This window comes from Cupressus sempervirens, chromosome 5, assembly GCF_028749045.1.
Source record: "Cupressus sempervirens isolate cs-2001-9-10 chromosome 5, ASM2874904v1, whole genome shotgun sequence".
Classification (NCBI taxonomy): Eukaryota; Viridiplantae; Streptophyta; class Pinopsida; order Cupressales; family Cupressaceae; genus Cupressus; species Cupressus sempervirens.
Genome location: NC_143122.1, coordinates 550,956,233 through 550,976,228, shown reverse-complemented (window position 1 = coordinate 550,976,228; position 19,996 = coordinate 550,956,233). Strand labels below are relative to the sequence as shown.

Here is a 19,996-nt window from a genome sequence, read left to right as displayed (position 1 = left end):
GGCTGTAATAATCTTGCTAGAAACTAGTGCTCTGACTTGTTTTGTTGACAAGTCTGGCATCCTCTCATATGCTGGAGGACATCGTCCTTGAGGCCCTTCCATGAAAACCTTTCCCTAACCTGTCTATAGGTTTTGAAAAAACCTAGATGTTCAGCTGATGGTGTATCATGAAGAGTCTCCAAAATCTTACCCTTGAGTTTAGATCCTGGTACGAGGTATATCCTATCCTTATAAAAAATCATATCATCGATTACCTTGTACCTGTTGTCTTGAAGTTGTCCATCCATAATCTGACATGCTTGATACTTAACCAACAACTAGGACTTCCAATCTGCCGATATCTCGAAAATAACACAACATTCTACCACCGAAGATCTCCTGGAAAGTGCATCAGCAACCACATTGTTCTTTCTCTTGGCATACTCAATGTCAAAATCATATGCCTGAATCTTGCTAACCAACTTTTGTTGCCTTTCTTTTAGTTCCTTCTATTCTAAGAAGTAGTGCAAACTGTTGTGATCCATCCTAACTGTGAATCTACCACCCACCAAGTATTGTCTAAACTTGGCCAAACTATGCATAATGGCCAACATTTCCTTGTCATAGGTGGAGTACATTTTCTCGCCATCCTTGAGCTTCCTACTCTCATAAGCAATCGAATGCCTATCCTGCATTAAAACTGTGCCAATCTCGCTCCCTGAAGCATCACACTCAAGTACAAATGGCCGAGAGAAATCACGCAATGCCAAGACTAGGCATGTGCTCATCACCTACTTGAGCTTATCAAAGGTCACCTCTGCATCAACTGTCCACCTGAATGCCCCTTTTCGTGTGAAATCAGCGAGGGGAGTTGTTGTCTATGAAAAGCCTCTAGTGAACCTCCTATAATAAGAGCAAAGACATAGGAAGCCCCTCAAATCTGATACATTCCTCGGTGGTGGCCAGTCTAGGATTGCGTGAATCTTCTCCTAGTGTACCTTCACCCCATCTACACCAATCACGTGACCAAGGTAAAAAATCTCGATCAATCCATACTCACATTTTGACTCTTTCGCAAACAAAGAGAGTTCATAATACTAAGTACCTCATCTAAATGCAGCAGGTGCTCCTCCCAAGTTTTGCTAAAAACAAAGATGTCATCAAAAAATACCAACATGCTCTTTCATAGTCGTTTTCTAAAAATATGGTTGTAGCCGATGCATTAGTGAGTCCAAATGGTATAACCAAGAACTCGTAGTGCCCATAGTGACATCGGAAGGTTGTCTTATGCACATCCTCCTCGCAAACCCGTATCTAATGGTATCCTGATTTGAGGTTAATGTTCGAGAAGTAAACTGCCCCATGGAGCTCATCTAGTAACTCATCAATGTGAAGGATAGGGTACCTGTTCTTGATGGTTCTCTTGTTGAGAGCACGGTAATCAATACACATGTGAAAAGTGTCATCCTTCTTCACCAATATGACTGAAGAAGCAAAGGGACTGGAGCTAGGTTTGATGTGTCCCATGTCTAGAAGTTCCTTAATCGTCTTTTCTATCTCCTCTTTATAGTGCCTGGGATGACGATAAGGTGTAGTGATGACAAGGTTGGCGCCCTCCTCTAACTCAATGATATGCTCAAACCCTCTATCTAGGGGAATGCCCAGAGATATGTCCTCAAAAACCCTCTTGCGCTTATCAAGCACTGGCTGAATATCTATATGAAATTGTTGTCCTGAGTCTAACATAGCCTTAGAGGAAATGAAATAGTGTGTTGCCCACTCCATGTCATCATGTCTCATAATAGCCTCCATCCTGTGAGCTGAAATCAACCTGGGTTCACCCTTTGGCATAGCCTTGAGGATCACCTATCGACCATCCGGTAAGAATTCTAGCTGCATTTTAGCATGATCAACCATGTACCTACCAATAGTTTGCAACCACTGTCTTCTCAACATGGCATCTAGTCCATCCAAATCGACCACATAAAAATCTGCCTCAAGAAGGAAGTCATCAAAATGAACTGGAAGTCCTGACACTTTCCCTATGGATCTCAATCTCTCACCTCCTACAACACTAACCTCAAAGTCGCATATGTCATCAATCTGTAACTTCCTCTTTGTAACCCAGTGTGTGGCTATGAAGTTATGTGATGCCCTTGTATCTAACAGACACACAATACAATGTCCCCTAACTATTCCCTTCAAACGAAAGGGATGTCACAAGCGATCGATGTAAAGGGTAGCTATGATAAGAGGCTGTCCCTGAATGGATTCTTTCTTTCTCTCTCTAGGTGGTCGTTCCTCACTTTCTTCCTCATCGCTGCCCTCCTACTGCTCATCCTCCTCTGAAAGTACCTTGACATAATGTATTTTGCCTTTGCCAAGGCATCTATGATCCGGTGTCCATGACTCTCTGCAAGTGAAACATAGCTTCTTCCTCCTAAGTTCATTCTGGTGACTCAAAGTCCATCCTGGGAGGTGTAGCCTTATGCTAGTCCTTGTTCTTTTGGAATGAAGTGGACCCCTTATATGGCTTCTTAGGAGATTGTAATATCGAAGAGGGTGAATCTAGATTGTGTGCAATCTTAATAGCACCATCCAAGGTGTTTGGCTTAAGTACCTTAACCAAACCTCTATATCTGTCCAGTAGACCCTCAGTAAACAATATTACCTTACATTGTTCTTACATATCCGAAACCATCACCAAAATCCGCTGAGACTCATCAATGAAATCATCTAGAGATCCACCCTCTCACAACTGTGTCAAATCCCTATAATAAACCTCTATATCTTTCCTATCAAAGCGAGTGATCAACTTAGAGATGAAAGTCTCATAAGACGTAATGAGACCATGATCCTGGAGGACCAACCCATGATGCCACCAATCATATGCCGCTCCCTCTAAATGCATCATAGCGAATCTAATAGCTTATGTCTCTAACATGGGCTTATGTGTTAGGCAAGTGTCTAGCTTGTGAATCCAAGCTCTCGTGGATGTCTTACTCCTACCATCAAAAGTAGGGAGAGATAGTTTGTTCATGGCATGCTTCAAGTCCTTATTCTGTACTCTAGGTCTCCTGTCCTACTGTGGTCTCTTTGTCTCCCTTTTTTTATTAAAGTATTTAACAAAGGACAAATTCTGCTTAACCAAATCAGGGAATAAATCTCATTCATCATACATTGCCATAACGTTATCTGGTGGTAAGTTTGGTACTATGGGTGGTGCTACCTCTTCCTCTGCATTAAAAACGGACATCAAAGGCCTGTCAGTGTTCTGTGTGGGGACCCTAGCAGCTCGAGGTGATCCTTCCATACTACCACCTCCGCTATGATGACTCGGGGCTGTCCTATGAGGCGGAGCTAACTGCTCCATAGCACACAAGCTATTGAAGTGCAGTACCTATATTGTTCTGCCCATCTCTAATAGTCCTCAAGGTTTCCCTCACTTCCCATTCTTGTCCATTCTCATTGCGAGACATTTGAGTGTCCTATACTTGTTCAATCTATTCAACCCATTCTCCTATTCCAAAAATTAACTCCTTATCAACTAAATAATTATCCTCAATGTTAATCTGATCTGAGGATTCTGCATGTTCAAGTTGGAGGTGACTAAATTTATAAGGTTTCCTTCTTATACCTGGTTGTCATTTTTCTGTTTAATCTAGCCTGTTACGTAATAAATTTTCCCCACAAGTTGGCAAGACTTATGGCTCTGATACCACTGTAATATCCAATCTCTTATATTTGTAAAAGAATTCAGAATTTGCCTATGTCATTTTTATGAACAGTTGGTGTACATTCCCAAAGATGAAAGTACTGATATTACTGTGATATTCTTGTTGTGATTGTTATTACCATTTATGGTGTGCCTATTCAAACAAATGATATATAGACATTCAAAAGTAGTTTGTACCAATGGCAGCTCAAGAGGAACAATATTATTGCATTAATACATATAACTCCTAATACAAATGTTGAAAGAAACTACCAACTGAAAATGCGTGATTTTAAAGAAATAACTTCTAGATCTCCTAAGTGGACATCTTAATATGGCTGAGAGGACATATGATGGAAGGATCCTGAAATGGATGTGCAGACCCCAATTTTGGTAAAGAGCAAGTGTTGCGTTTGGAGAGCAGTCCATACTACCTACTATCTATCCTAGCCGTCGTCTGTGCCTCTTCCAAAATGATGGCCGCCTTGATTGTCAGAACCACACACTAGCTCGGATACCCCCATCTTAGCAGTGGAGTATGTCGTCTGCTAGAGGAGTGTGTGCCTATCCGGATGGAAAGATAGACCAACTAGGCGCCAATAGGTCTAGCACAGAGTAGGGGACATTACAGTCCTCCCTTCCTAGGATTGCTTGCCCTCAAGAAATCTCAGTGCCGGATGTTGCAGGATTGATTTGCTTTCCCAAGTGGCATCTTCATATGGCGAATCCTTCCAGTGAATTAGATATGTTGTTGGTTATGTTGTTAGTGTACAGTTCTGCAAATTCGTGAGCCTTGAATGCAAACTCAGAGTTGCTGAAAATAATCCTTGCTACAATTCGTATGTTCAAATCTTTTAAGGCAGATATATTAATGACAACTGCAAGTCTAGGCTTCTATTCACAAACTTGTGTGATGGGAAAATCGCTGCTATAAATCTGTGGGAAATAGAATGCTTGAAGATCAGATTGTATTGTATTTGTGTGTCTCCAAACTACATTCTTAACCCGCCTATATATTCTTCTAGAGGGTATGTCCCTCAAGGGACATAACCCTTGGCAAATAACTAATAATTAGTCATCCCTAAGTTGGCGATCATAATGCAAATATGATTTATGCCTAACTAAGATTAGTCAAAGACAAACTAAAGTATTTTCCTACAGATCGCCAACACCTATAAAGAACATATAAATTATTTTAAATGCCATTCATTGAGAATATATAACTGGAAGAGTCAGGTATGATTTGCACCATTAGACTTGTGAATTATCTAGGTTAGATTCTTAACACTCCCTCTTAACCTGATAATCCTACAGAGAGATATCATATCTAGCAACATCAATACAGATGTTAAGCAAGAATTAATACTCTATATTTGTCTTTAACACGTCCACCCCAATCTGAATTGATAAATCCATGCAAGTCTAAATTAACTTTCTCATATTTGAGTCCATACTTAAGAGTGCCTTGTAGGTATCTCATAATGTGTTTAACAACAACTAGGTGAATCTCCTTAGGTTCACAGATAAACTGACTTAAAGCATAAACAACATAGCAAATATTAGGTCTTGTATTTACTAGGTACATCAGGGACCCAATCATCTGTCTGTAGAGAGTAGAATCTATTGGAGGTGATTCTGCAGCTGCTTCTTTAAGTTTATGCAAATTGGTCTCCATTGGAGAAGACATGGACTTGCAGTTCCACATTCCAAATTTCTTCAAGATATCTGAAGTGTACTTCCCTTGATTTAGTATGATACTATCAACATTTTGTCGTACTTCCAATCCTAGGAAGTAATGGAGAAGACCCAAGTCCGTCATCTCGAATTCTTTGGTTAGATCTTTCTTGCACTGATCTATAAGATGATCATCACCTGTGATTAAAAAATCAGCAACATACAATATCAATATTACCATACCATCTTTATCTCTTTTATAATATAAGTTTGGATTGGCTTCATTCTTAGAGAATCCTAAGTCGGTGAGATATTTATCAATCCTTTCATACCAGGCCTTGGGAGCCTGTTTGAGCCCATAAAGAGCTTTCTTGAGTCTGCAAACAAAGGCGTTAGAATCATGGGTTTCAAATCCTTCTGGTTGCTCCAGATAGACTTCTTCTAAAATCTTTCCATTGAGAAATGTTGTCTTTACATCCATCAGATGGAAGGCCCTTAGATGCGGCAATTGCTAAGACAACTCGAATGGTAGTATATCTGGCAACAAGAGGAAAGGTTTCTTCATAATCAATCCCTTCCTTTTGAAAAAAACCTCTGGCTACAAATCTGGCTTTATATTTCTCAATACTTCCATCAGTAGCATGCTTTATTTTGAATATCCATTTGGAAGAAACAACAGATTTTCCTTTTGCCCTTGGAACTATTTCTCAAACATCATTTTTCATAATTGACTAGTATTCTTCTGTCATAGCTTCTTTCTAGGCTGGATGTTTAATAGCATCAGAAGGATTGGATGGCTTTGTTTTGGATAAATTATTCATATTTGTTGTATAACCAGAGAATCTTTTAGGTCTTTTACTTTCTCTGACTGATCCTGAAGGTGCAGCAAAGTCTTGAGCTACTTCAATTGTTTTTATGGCCCAAAGTGGTCTTTTGTTTGAATTTTCCTCAAGATTCATATTTTCATTTTTGACCTCTTCTAAGTTCTCCCTCTGGGATTCAAATTCACTAATTCTTTCAGAATTTGATAAAGGAGAGGGTTCATTGGAACTTATGGCTCTTTTGAATGTAAGATCTTCCTCAAAGACTACATCTTTGCTAAGTTCAATAGTTTTCTGTCTAGGTATGAAAATTCTATATGCTTTAGAAGTTTCACTATACCCTACAAAGATCCCCTTCCTCCCAGATGGTTCTAATTTGGTTCTCTTTTCCTTTCGAACATGAATGTATACAGGACATCCAAAAATTCTGAGATGACTTATATTGGGTTTTACTTTAGTAAATACTTCTTCAGGGGTCTTATCTTTAAGATAGGAGTGAGGGCTTCTATTTTGAATATATACAGCAGTACAAGAGGCTTTTGCCTAAAGATAGTATTCTAGATTTTGGTCAAAAATCATAGCCCTAGTAGCTTCTATAATTGTCCTATTCTTCCTTTCAGCTACCCTATTTTGTTCAGGGTTACAAGGAACAATATACTCCCTCTTGATCCTTGATTCTTTACAAAATCTTTTAAATAAGTCTGAGGTTTATTCTCCTCCATTATCTACTATAAGGGTTTTGATTTCATGTCCTGAAAAATTTTCAATTAATGTTTTGAATTCTTTAAATCTTTGTAGGATTTCTTCTGATTCCTTGCATTTTAAAAAATAGATCCATGTTTTCCTAGAGAAGTCATCTATTAACAAGATATAATACCAAAATCCTCCAAGAGAGGGGACAGACATAGATCCACATAAATTTGAATGAATTAACTCAAGTACATTATTTGTTTTCCTAGTACTATCATGAAAGGGACTTCTAGTACTTTTACCTAGAGCACACCCTTTACAAATACTAGGGTGATCTTTATTTAATTTAGGTAACCCGGTAACCATCTTTTCCATCGTTGATAAGGTTTTAAAGTTTAGATGCCCTAATGTTTTGTGCCATATTTCATTTGAATCTTCTGCTTCGTGAACTAGGGCTTGAATGGATCTACTGAGTTCTATATTCAATTCATACAAATATCCCTTTCTTTGACCAATTACTTTAGCTTTCTTGATGGAAGAGTTCTTAGCCTAAATTAATACTTTGCCATCCACGAATGCAACATTGTGTCCATCATCTTCTAATGCTGTAATTGAGATTAAGTTTCTTTTAATCCCTGTACATATAGTACATCTTTAAGAAGAAGAGTATTTCCTGTCTTTAGCTTTAAAGTGTAGCTACCAATTCCTTCAACTGAGTGTGCAAAGTTATCACCAATAGTAACTTCACCGTTAACTTTCTCTGAGAAGGAATCTAGAGTTTCTTTGTATCTCGTTATATGTCTGAAGGATCCATTATCAATTACCCATGCCTTATTTGAGATTTCATTTGATAGAGAGGAATACAAGACACGGTTCTCAAGGTCATAAGTTTCTTCTTCTCTATAACATTTGTACAATTTGCCTATTGTTTGGAATTTTCCAGACAATTTGATCTATAGTGTCCAAATTTTTCACATTTGAAACACTTTATTTTAGAAAGGTCTTTCTTGGGCTTTCTGTTTTTCTGATTTCCCTTTTTCTTCTTGAAGTGTTTTTTCTTGCCTTTATAAGAGTTGGCATTAAGAACGTAAAGTTCTTCATCTTCTACTTTTGGTTTTCCTCCTTTCTTTAGTTTTCTTGACTCTTCCTGAAGACAATCATTCTTGAGTCTATTAAAGTCTGAAAGCTGATCTCTAGCACTTATTCCTTGTGCGAATGTTTCCCATGATTCTGGCAATCCATCTATGGCCATGAGCATTAGTCTGGTGTCATTAATGATGGTTCCTATGCTTGATAATTCATCTCTAATGCCAGCAACTCTTAGGAAATAAGAGTTTATTGATTCTCCTTTCTTTAGCTGGATGTGATTTAGTTGTCTTTTTAGTGCAAGGACCCTTGTTGCATTATTTACTTCAAATGCATTCCGTAATGCATTCATCATATCGTAGGCAGTTTGGTGTTTTGTAAGCATAGGTACGATGTCATTCTTAACTCCATCGAACATGATTTGAATGGATTTTCTATTTCCATTGGTCCATATGGATTTGTGAGGTTCAACTGGTGGCTGTTTGGATGCTCCATTAACAAACTGTTTAACATTATTTTCTTCAAGAATCATCAAGATTCTGAATTTCCATGCTTCAAAATGTTCCTTCCCATCGAATCTGTCCTCAGGCCCGATTTTATATGCCATTGGAAATGGATGACAACTACTGAAATAGAAAAAATCTGATCACTAAAAATTTGCAAAGCCCTAGATCTGATAACAAGGCTCTAATACCATGTACAGTTCTACAAATTTGTGAGCCTTGAATGCAAACTCAGAGTTGCTGAGAATAATCCTTGCTACAATTCGTATATTCAGATCTTTTAAGGCAGATATATTAATGACAACTGCAGGTCCAGGCTTCTATTCACAAACTTGTGTGATTGGAAAATCGCTGCTATAAATCCGTGGGAAGAAGAATGCTTCAAGATCAGACTGTATTGTATCTGTGTGTCTCCAAACTACATTCTTAACCTGCCTATATATTCTTCTAGAGGGTATGTCCCTCAAGGGACATAACCCTTGGAAAATAACTAATAATTAGTCATCCCTAAGCCGGCGATCACAATGCAAATATTAGTTATGCCTAACTAAGATTAGTCAAAGACAAACTAAGGTATTTTCCTACAGATCGCCGGCACCTATAGAGAACATATAAATTATTTTAAATGCCATTCATTGAGAATATATAACTGAAAGAGTCAAGTATGATCTGCACCATTAGACCTGTGGATTATCTAGGTTAGATTCTTATCAACTAGATTTCAAGCATCTCCCAAGCAAACACATGTTAAAGTTGTCAAGAGAAATTTTTAATATTTGAAAAGCACTACTGAATATGGTCTTTGGTGTCCTAAGAGTTCTGATTTCTCTCTTACAACCTTTATAGATGCAGATTGCGGTGGCTCGATTGATGACAAAAAGAGCACAAGTGGGTGTGCTTTCTTCCTAGGAGATTGTTTGGTTTCATGGCTCAACAAGAAACAGTCTTGCACTTCTTTATCTATTGCTGACGCAGAATACATTACAGCAGTTTCATGTTGCACTTAGGTAATTTGGATGTAGAACAGATTGAATAATTAGAAGATTCAATTTGATTATCCTATCTGCAGATATTGTGATAATACGAGTGCCATTGATATTTCTAAGAATACTGCTATGCACTCCCACACCAAGCACATTCCTATTAAGTATCATTATTTGAAAGAGTAAGTTGCTAACAACATGGTCAAGCTAGAATATGTTTGTTCAAAGGAACAAGTCGCTGATATTTTTACAAAACCGTTATCTTGGCTTTGAGTATCTTCGAAACAAGCTCGGTGTTCTTCTGCCTAATTAAATGGCATATGTTCAGGGGAAGATTTTCATTGCTATATCTCATGGTCATTGATGTCAAAAGGGGAGTTATGTCATATGCTTGCAGGGGGAGTTGAATGTTCTTATGTCGTATGCTTGCGGGGGGATTTGTATGTTCAGCTTCAGGATAACTCAGTTTTAGGAATATTGTGGTATCAATATGGGTTGCCATCAATGAAAAATGGGGGAGATTGTTAGTATTTTTCATTTCAATCTTCTAGGCAAAGTGACTTGTTTCTGTGGGAAAATGAAGTCCACGGAAAGTTAGTCCACAAGAAATTTTGTCCACAGCAAAGTTCTCCACAGGAAAGTTCCTCCACGGGAAAGTTAGTCCACAGGAGAATGTTAGTCTGCAGTCCACTGGAGAATATTTAGTCCACAAGAAATGGTTCTATGGAAGCCCTTCTTGCAATCTGTTTCTTTGAGTTGCCAAGTGTTGAACTCCTTGGCAGTATTTCTTCACTGCACCCTTTGTAACTGTCGACACTCTTTGTGTGGGATTCTTGAATTTCTTACCACAAGATGTAATGATCATACTTTAGCAGTAACTTTTATGCAGGTAGCAATGAGAGCATTATGGACAGGTTGCGTACCCATGTCAGAGATACGATTTTGATATGCATGCAGAGAGTAAGGAACATAAAGAGGTTTTTCAATTCTTTAGGTAGAGTGTGAATTAGAGGGTGAAATTTTCATTTGAAGCAAGAAGATAGTGATAGAAAATGAGGAAGGAAGAAATTGTTGCATCTTTATTGTTGCCTCAGTCTGATCAAGTTGAAGCCTGCTTTTTGTTGAGAAGGTTGGAGCCTTGGATGTACTGGGTTGCAACCCACATTTGCAGTGATTAGTGATACCGTGGTTTTTACCCAAAAGGGTTTCCATGAGATAAATTCATGTGTCTTTGTTTTTCTTTGTGTTCTTTCAGTTACATTTACTTTTAAATTTTTGAAATACTAATTCACCCCCTCCCCCTCTCAACATTTCTTAAGTTATTCAAGGCAATTCCAGAGCTGATGGACATACCATTATGTAGAATATAGGCCTTAAAGGAATGGCCTTAGTCACATCATGTTTTATGAATTGATGCAGAACCTATTTATTAGTAAATTTTGGTAAATTTGTTAACTGGGCCAACCTTGATATTACAGGTATGTCTTGTTACATATATATTGATATATATGTATATAGAAATGTATGTGTATGTATACATATACATATACATTCACACATAGATATGTATATATATGCTTATATTGATACTTACAAATATATATGAATCTCTCTCTCTCTCTCTCTCTCTCTCTCTCTCTCTCTCTCTCTATATATATATATATATATAAACATATATACACACATATATAAAAATATTTATATATACACATATTGATATATATATATATATATTTATATGTTTATATATACACACTTTCTGATGTTTATACTCATTCATTAACCATATCATATTCTTTGGCTTAAAGCTTGGGTAATAATATTATTACGCACTTGGAATTAATTAATCTATAGCAGCAAACATAAGAACAGAAGTCTAATTATTATTAAGATGGGTCACTATTTGATGGGAGGAATTTAAGGGAAAATCTTGCACTTGAAACTTTCACTCTTCATTATGATTACCTCCGGACATGGATAGATCTCCATAAGTGAAATAAGACAAGATACATCGAATTTTAATGTCATTATCTTCGGGTATAATCCCGATCTTGATACATTATTCAAAATTTATGAGAAAAAAGGCAAGCTTTTAGCGCTTAAAGGGTTATGAGTAATGTTTTATTTAATGCATTACTAATTTGTGACATTAGATCATAATGAGAAAGGCAGCTACTTTTACACTAATGCTTATAAAGGACTTGCAAGGTGAGTCTTTCTCATTACATTACTGCTCTAAATCCCCTCACAAGTCTTTCTCATTATATTACTGCTCTAAATCCTACTATCTCTTAGCTTTGTGGACTTCACTCTAAGATGGATACTCTAGTAAAATAGTTTTCTAGAAAGAGGCAAATGATGATCACAAATGTGCTGATAGTGGAACATTTGGAAGGTATTATCAATTTCATTCACGAACTTGTAATTGGTGTCCTTATGAAGATGTTTGGGGAAGAATATGACCTCAATGAAGATAGGACTCGAGCTAATTCTGTTATCTCATCCATGTTTTTAGTGTTAGCAATGTATTTTGAAAGACATAGATGTGTGGTAAGGGCATTTGTAAAAGCACATTCAATGTAATAACCCCAACTGGTTATAACTTCATCAAACACCAAATTATTTTATAATTCAGTTGTTTGACATTTTGTCAAACACTTTGCAAGCAAGCTTTGATACCACTATAATGAACTCTGTTGGCTCTCAAACAATCTGTGTCAAAGAAATGATTTCTTTTTTTTGTTTTTGAGGCTTTGCAATTTATGATACAACAATATAGTAGAAAAATAGAAGATATTACAATAATTATTTCAGCTCAAATATTTGGATATTACATAGGGAATATACAACTGGAAATTCTAGATTTTAATATCAACTTAGATACTGAGTATTTTCACAAAATACCAACAACCCAATTGATAAAATATCTCATATTATCTAAATGAACAATACCCAGAAAAAATATAAGTTACAATCCATGAACTTATAGGTAAGACATGCCTTGAAACCTTTTGAAATAAAGTCTAGCAACAGCAAAAGAATTCTCCAACAAACAAATGCAACTACATATGTAAAACGTTGCTCCCAAAGTGCAGATAGAAAATAACACCCAACAATATATATGAATTGGCGCTCAACCAACTCCAAATTAACCAACACACAATTTGATATAACAACTCCAGTTAATCCCTTCACAAATTCCAAAACAACCTCTAGCAACAAGAAAAATTAAACTTCTCCTTAGCATCAGTTAATACAGTAGGAGAAATGAAAAATCGTATACCTCAACACAATTTGCCAAGCAATCTTAGAATTGAATCTACAATACTTCAGCTTTAGATACCAAACCCTTATACTTCAGCAAGGGCACAAAAATCAGAACTTCAGAAGTGTCACAAAGACAACAAAGAAAGATAAGATAATCAAATAACTGGATGCTTTTCTCATCAAATGTCCTCATATTTATAATCTTCAAATGACACCGGTTTCTGAAAAGAACTCCACTTAAGAAGTTTCCTCTACACAACATTAAAATATAATAAAGTGCCATTAATATAATTTATTAATTGCTTTTGGCTTCAAAAATGACCTTTTCCACCATAACTCAATATTTTGACACCCAAAGCCATTGTACTTGTTGCCACGATTTAAAACTTTTTGTCCCGCTTCCAACGAGCTGTAATACTAAGGTGACCAACCAACAACACCAACAAAAAAAGCAACCTCAATGTATTTAGATGAATAATAATAATTCACCCCTCTTGCGAAAACAACTGAAGAAGCATTAGAATCGAAATCTGACAACACCAAAATAATCCTGATGATAAAAGACGATGAATGAACCTAACGGGGTGACTTACTATAAATAAACGCTCCCTCAAAGATTCTTGAAGCCCAAACTGGAAGCTCGAAGTAAAGGCTGAGAACATCAGCCAACTCCTCTAACTCAACTGAGCTCATCAGAACCAACAGATTGACTTACTATAAATAGTAAATCCCTCAAACGGAGCCAAAACACACCATAGACTACTAGAAAGCCTATAACCACACAATTAAAACCCTCAAATCCCACTATTAGCTCACGAGGGTCGCAATGGTGAACTGATCTGGTCAACTGTAGGAACCTACTAAAAAATGGGGACATTACATTCAAAAGTTTGATTCTAGTTAATCTTGATAAAGTCCTAGTAAACATCTACAATGATCTTACGATTCCTAAACCTAGGCATTGTAGTAGGATTATGTAGAGGGACAAACCAGTCCCAAAATATCACATTCTAGTTAACCCAACTTGGTCGACACTGCCTCCGAACTCAGTTAACACTAGAATGCTCAGCATCTACGAGGGAACTGCCTTCAATGACTGAGCAGACTCGGCTAATACTGACTACTCGGCAAGGCTGACAGTTTTTCATTTACGATTAATAAACTTTCACCTAATCACTCTCAATGGTCACAACCTTTGAAAATCTGTTGGATTAGTCGGGAAAGGTCTTCATATAGCCCTTTCAAGTAGGTGGAAGACACACACACAAAATATGTAATTTTGCATTTTGAATCAATAAAAGATCCCATTTTTCTTGTAAACACTGCATTTCCATAATATATAGATTGGCACATGTGAATAAACGATTGATTTGGAATCCTGAACAACGTAGCAAGATAATGCAAGTGGTCCTGAGGGTTTGAAGTACCCTACAACTAAAGTTATCTGAACTTTTTTCTCGAGTGCAGCAAAACCCTTCGTTTAGTGACTAGCTTTAGAAATAATGTCCTAACTTGCATTCCCATCATGGAAAACTCATGCCACTTGGTAAAATGCAAGTTAGGAAGATGTAGAAGATGTACAATATGGTCCCTAAAGAATTGGAGATGGAAAGCAAGGTAATCACTTTTGCTAGCGAGCCCTAGGTCAAACATCTCTATGTGTTTGTTGCAGGACAGTAGGTGTTGAAATGTTGTAGGAACTTGGGGGATGGATGAAACCAATCTGAGGGTGGATAATGATATCTAGTAGATCCCCACATGTTTCCTATTTGGTGACTTAACCTAGACAATCATCAATTTTGTGTTTCCTTCACAAAACCAAGCAATTAGGCCAAAAAGGCAATTTTTCTATCTATGATCCTTGGGAACAAGATCAACAGACAAAACCCACTAGTGTGAGTTGGATTAGTATTCTAGAACCTTTCCACTCCCCTATAAACTCATAGGTTCCCATTTCAAGCATAAATCTAGTTTGGAGGTTTAGTGTTGAAGACCTAGTTGTGCTCTTTTGAGTGCCTAGGCTATGATTTCGAGTAACTTTGTTTCAAAGGTGTAGAGCCCTCTCTTGACTCCATTTTGGGGTACTTGAAGCAATCTAAGGCCACACCACACCATAATTGCCTATTTAAGGGAGAGCTCTGCATTAGGTAATCTAACAGAGCTTTCCTAGTGTGTACATACATATATATACATTCACACATAAGAACATATATGTGTGTGTGTGTGTGTGTGTGTGTGTGTACCATGACTGCACAGGGATAGCTCAGTTGGGAGAGCGTCAGACTGAAGATCTGAAGGTTGCATGTTCGATCCATGCTCACCGCATATTTTCTTTAGAAGAAGCTTAAGAGTGGTGATAGATAGGCCCTCAGGCCCTTGCTTGGACAAGGTTGATCAAGGAACCAATTGAATCAACTCAAGCGCAACAAAATTATTGATTGCCAACCCTACAATTCTATAGGGGCCCTACTATTCTAAGGGTGGTGTGATTCGTGTTTGCAACCACCTCCTTTGGCTAGAATCTCCTATGGGTAGGGGTGAGGTAGCACAACTCTTCGATGCAGAGGGCCCCCATCCCTTTATAATAGTTCTAGTAGGGGCCCTAGCAATGAACCCTATTAACAGGATATGTTGCTGGTCCTATAGGTGCTGCTTCAATAGCAAAATCAACAACCTAATAACTTGCTTACATACATACATACATACATATATATATATATATATATATATATATATATATATATATATATATATACCGTCTAACATACATTGCTATGCTAGGTTGGCCTGGCCTTATTTTTGTCTGATATCTATATGTCTATACCTAATGTTAGTTGCTATAATGTATGTCACAAGTTTACATTTTTGTTCATCTTCTACAAAAATAAAATAAAATAAAATAAATAGAAATATATAGAAGTACGATATTAAATATTAAAAGTTCAATATTATTATTAAAAGTTAAATAATTATATACTATAATATTTTGAAATTCATTATTATTAAAAAATCATGTTAGATACATAGCAATTTAGAAGCTAAATTAGATATTTTAAATGTTTCAATATTAAATATATATTGTCGTATTTAGAAACTTAACTTATCAAATATATAATAAAGACAAAAGCCATATGACGAAAACTAAACCTAAAGACAAAAGCCATGTATGTCAAAATAAAGACGAAAAGCCATCTCTTGTAGTGTCAGCTAAAGTCATTTGACACACCTTGATTATCTGCAATGTCAAGCTCAATGTACATGAACGAGAATCATTATTTGTTTCGGGCTTGCACGAGCATTTGAAAAGTCTCACAAAGTCGCTAGATATTGCGTAGGGTCCTTCTTAGTGAATATCAACCGAATTACCCAGTCTAATGCTGAATTTCGAGTGAATCCACACCGTATCTGACTTTGGATCGAACTGATTTTCGAGTTTGGCCTTCAATAGGCAAATGTGGTGATAATGATTTTCAAAGGATTGCATGTGAGTTGCATGTTCTTGCACGTGCATTTTATGAGTTGCATGTTGCTTGCATGTGCATTTTGTGAGTTGCATGTTGCTTGCATGTGATTTTTGTGCGTTGAATGTTACTTGCAGATGTTGTTTACAAACCATAATAGAAAAAATATTATCAGCAATAAATTTTCAAGCCAAAAGAAAAATATTATAAACCCAAAAATCACAAGCAATTGAATTACAATTATGATTAATTGCATCACAATTTTCATGATCAAAACAATTGAGTGCAATCGAATTAAAATCTCACAATCCCACAATTTTCTGCTATGAAAAAATTAGTTTTAGGCTGGTCTTTTGAGTTTTTGCAATAAATTGCAAAAAAAAATTCGTGGTTAATCGCATCTTTTATTCTTACAATCTTGCTCCAAACGCACTAGCTTCAAGTTAGTCACGGCCAACCTATCTAGTTGTTTCTCTCATTCAAAAGGATAGCAATTATCTTGTGAATCCTTGAGTTGTAGAATCAAATGCATTCAAAGGTCCCTTACGCCATTTCGGTCTTTTTAATGTAAATAAAGTCATTTCATTTTAATCCAATAATTGTTATGCCCCAAGTTGGTTTTCTAGCCCAAAGAAGTAAGACTTTTCTGTATATCAAACTCTGGTGGGTATTAATGTCATGTTGCAATAGATATTATACAACTGATACATAAAAATGCCTTGTTAATCCATTGTTTAGTTCATCACAAACAAACACATTCCTCTAAAAGTATTGTTCCACTTTCATGGACAATCAAACAACATGAATAGTTAAATTCAGGTGTTTTATCAACCTCTTCAATGACTATCATCTGCAGAAAGCTCCTAGTTATGCCACTAAGATGTTGAACTTTGCTTGGAATCAACTTCATGCTTCTTTTGTCTGCTTGAGTGGAACTAAGAAATATTTTCCTTTGATCTTTCATAAATTGTTTCATTCTTTGTCGTAGATTGATATATGCACTTGTGAGAATTGGAACAATCAAACATACCCATATATGAAAGAAAACACATAAATTACCCTCAAGAAAACCAATTCAGGGGAAAAACCCAAGGAAAAACTAACTTCTTCAAATCCACTATGAACATGTAGTTATCAGTCAGTTGCCTTCATTAGGCCTTCGTGGGTGCTAGTTTCAATCAATAACTATATGACCTCTCTATGGGCGCCACTTCCATGAAATGAGGGACATACTCATTGTCCGCCCTTCTTACTTATCACACCATTGGTCCCATTCTCTCGGGATCTCCCTAGGTTCCTTCAGGATGGGCTGCCATAAGCTTCACTCTAAGACTGATCATCATCTTAACAGAAAAAGAAAGGATTTTCAAGTTTCATAGCATCGAGGAGATCAAGCTGGAGGAGCATTTCATTTTCTATTGCCCTATTTTTATGAGATCCACGAGAGATTTTACTGCCTTTTTACAGACACACGACATTTCTAACTTCTTCAAATTCACGGATAATAAGTGCTTTGCTCTCTATCTCCAGGAAGCCACTAGGCTTGATGACGACTCTTCCCATCATCAACTCTTACATGCCTACACTCATCTCATCTTATCACCTCCTTCTTTGTGGGGTTCTCTTTGACGTGTGGTATAGAGAGGATGTCTGACCCTCCCCGTTCCAATCACTCCAAATCGGTGAGGCCTCAAAGGGATTCTCAGCTTAGTTCTCCCCCTTCAAGGACCTCTTAGAGGCGGCCTGGTGTTTCAATTGGTTCCACAACTTATCCCTATGTTCAGAGGTTCTTCTTGGCAACTCAGGTTTCTTAGAGGGGTGCAGTTTTCCCTCTTGGAACATTGGCACTCCCCTTTCTTCCTCCTCTGTTCTATCTTTGTGGTTCTTTATGTTTCTTTTTGCTTTGGTTTTGTCCTTCTTCATGTACCATTTGGTGACCTTGCTACAGACCAGTCCTTGTGTTTTGTTCGGCAATCCCTTTGACCCCTTTTGCATGAACAAGTAGCATTGTGCACACTGAAACAGCTGGTCCGAAATCCTAAAATTCTCATCTTCAATTGTAATAGCTAAGAAAATGACTAAAGATGCCTGCTATGCCTTCCTGGAAAACAACATGCCCCTTTGGGCATTTTATAGTCCCGAACATGAGGATATGATGACAAAATGCTCCCTCTTGTTTCCTCTTCTTGCATGTTAAAACATGATAAAACCACCAGTTCCTGCAAATTGATCATTATATAACCAGTTGAGTGATTAGTCCTCATGAATCCACCATCTTCAGGAAACAAAAACAAGTTGCAAACTAACTCAAAACAAACTGCTATTTTGCAAATGCACTATTTTCAAGAGGAATCTAAATATGTAAAAACATTCAACCTTGCCACCAAAGTACCGTTTTTACCCTGCAATGCAACAGCATTCAGGAGGACAAATAGTGTCCAACCACTGAGAAACAGTCACTAAATTTGATTATTGATTTTGATGATGATCCAGATTCACTTTTGGATTAGAAAGCACTGGAATAGATTTCTAATGCATTTAAAATGTGAAATAAATTTGAGACATAATTTATGTAATGAAATGTATAACTAAGGCCCAAGCCGCAGGAGATTCCCTGCTTCTAATTTATCAAATAAATTGGAAAACCCCTATCACCTTATTCATTTAAAATTAAATCAAAACCAAGTTGAGTGTTGTTTATTAATAACCTAACTAGATGCATTTTATATCCTTAGAGTTCATTAACCCCTCATGACAGTTAGTTAAATACTTAAAATTGGTTTCCTGGGCAACAAACACAGAAGCAATACATTGGCATGAGTTAGACTTAAGTGAGTACCAGCATTGAATTGACATAGATCAGCACACCGATGCTGTAACTTAAGTCACTCTACAAATGGAAATGAAGACAATATTTGAGGAACACACACCATTGTGTCAGGTGCATGAAGGAAGAACTTAACCTAGACTACTCCAAAAAATAGAACACGAAAGAGGTTATAATTAAACCAACCCTGGATTCTACCAGATGTTCCTACACTAAATATCAACCAAATAAAAATCAACAGAATTCTATTAGAACTGTGAATCGTTGCAAATTACAATGTGGGCCTCCATTAGACCCCCTTCGTCTTCCAAGCACCGTAGAAAAGCCCAATATTTTGGTATCAAGCAGCAAATGAACACCTGGTAAACTGACCTATAAATATTCCACAATTTTCCCCAGTGTTTCTCGGTGATAAGTGGGATATTTAAGAGTTGAGGCTTACTGGGTCCATCTGGCTCTACGAAGACTTGAAATAGTGAGACCCAGACAAGTTAATATAACATGTGCTTCTTAAACTACTTTAAACAGTACTACTCAATTGAGGTCGTACAATATGAAGTGTGAGAATTATTGTTACCTGAACCAGTGTCAGCTACGATAAGGGTAACTCTGTTCATCTTAACTTTGTCGACAATGTGATCTTTTCGCATTCTGACAGGTAAAGATTCAAAATCCATTGAGGTGGTGGCGTCGCTGCTCCTACTTGCCATATCCTATCTTTGGGGTTCTGCAATGCAAAGAGGGAAAGTGTGTTTGCTATTATAGGTGGCGCACTTTATACATTTCTAGGATAGTCCAAGAAAGTGTGTTTGCCATTAAAGCTGGCGCGCTTTATACATTTCTAGTATAGTCCAAGACCTTTGGTCTTTTCTTTTTCTGATATTATTTGACCTTACCGTGTGAGAAACAAAGCTTCCTTTTTTCCTCCGACGTGCTTTAAATAAAAATGAGACTTTTATTAATCGCTATATATGTACCTATAAGAGAAGA

At 37.0% G+C, this 19,996-nt stretch overlaps 1 protein-coding gene and 1 non-coding gene across 11 annotated transcripts in view; one reads left to right on the top strand and one right to left on the bottom strand.

The window, feature by feature from the left end:
* Nucleotides 1–19,795, bottom strand: part of LOC149557119 (DExH-box ATP-dependent RNA helicase DExH8-like) — a 52,020-nt gene extending 32,225 nt beyond the window's left edge. For 5 of the 10 annotated variants that reach the window (XM_089831831.1, XM_089831837.1, XM_089831838.1 and 2 more), the window contains exon 1: nucleotides 19,282–19,456. The gene's annotated coding sequence lies outside the window, so the exon portion shown is untranslated. Of the gene's footprint in view, nucleotides 1–19,281; nucleotides 19,464–19,583 lie in introns of those variants that run through there. The other 5 variants (XM_089831832.1, XM_089831835.1, XM_089831841.1 and 2 more) reach the window with 2 other exon arrangements.
* TRNAF-GAA (transfer RNA phenylalanine (anticodon GAA)) lies at nucleotides 14,971–15,043 on the top strand. Its single transcript has one exon. It is a non-coding gene; the product is annotated as a tRNA-Phe (tRNA).
* Nucleotides 19,796–19,996: the final 201 nt, after the last annotated feature.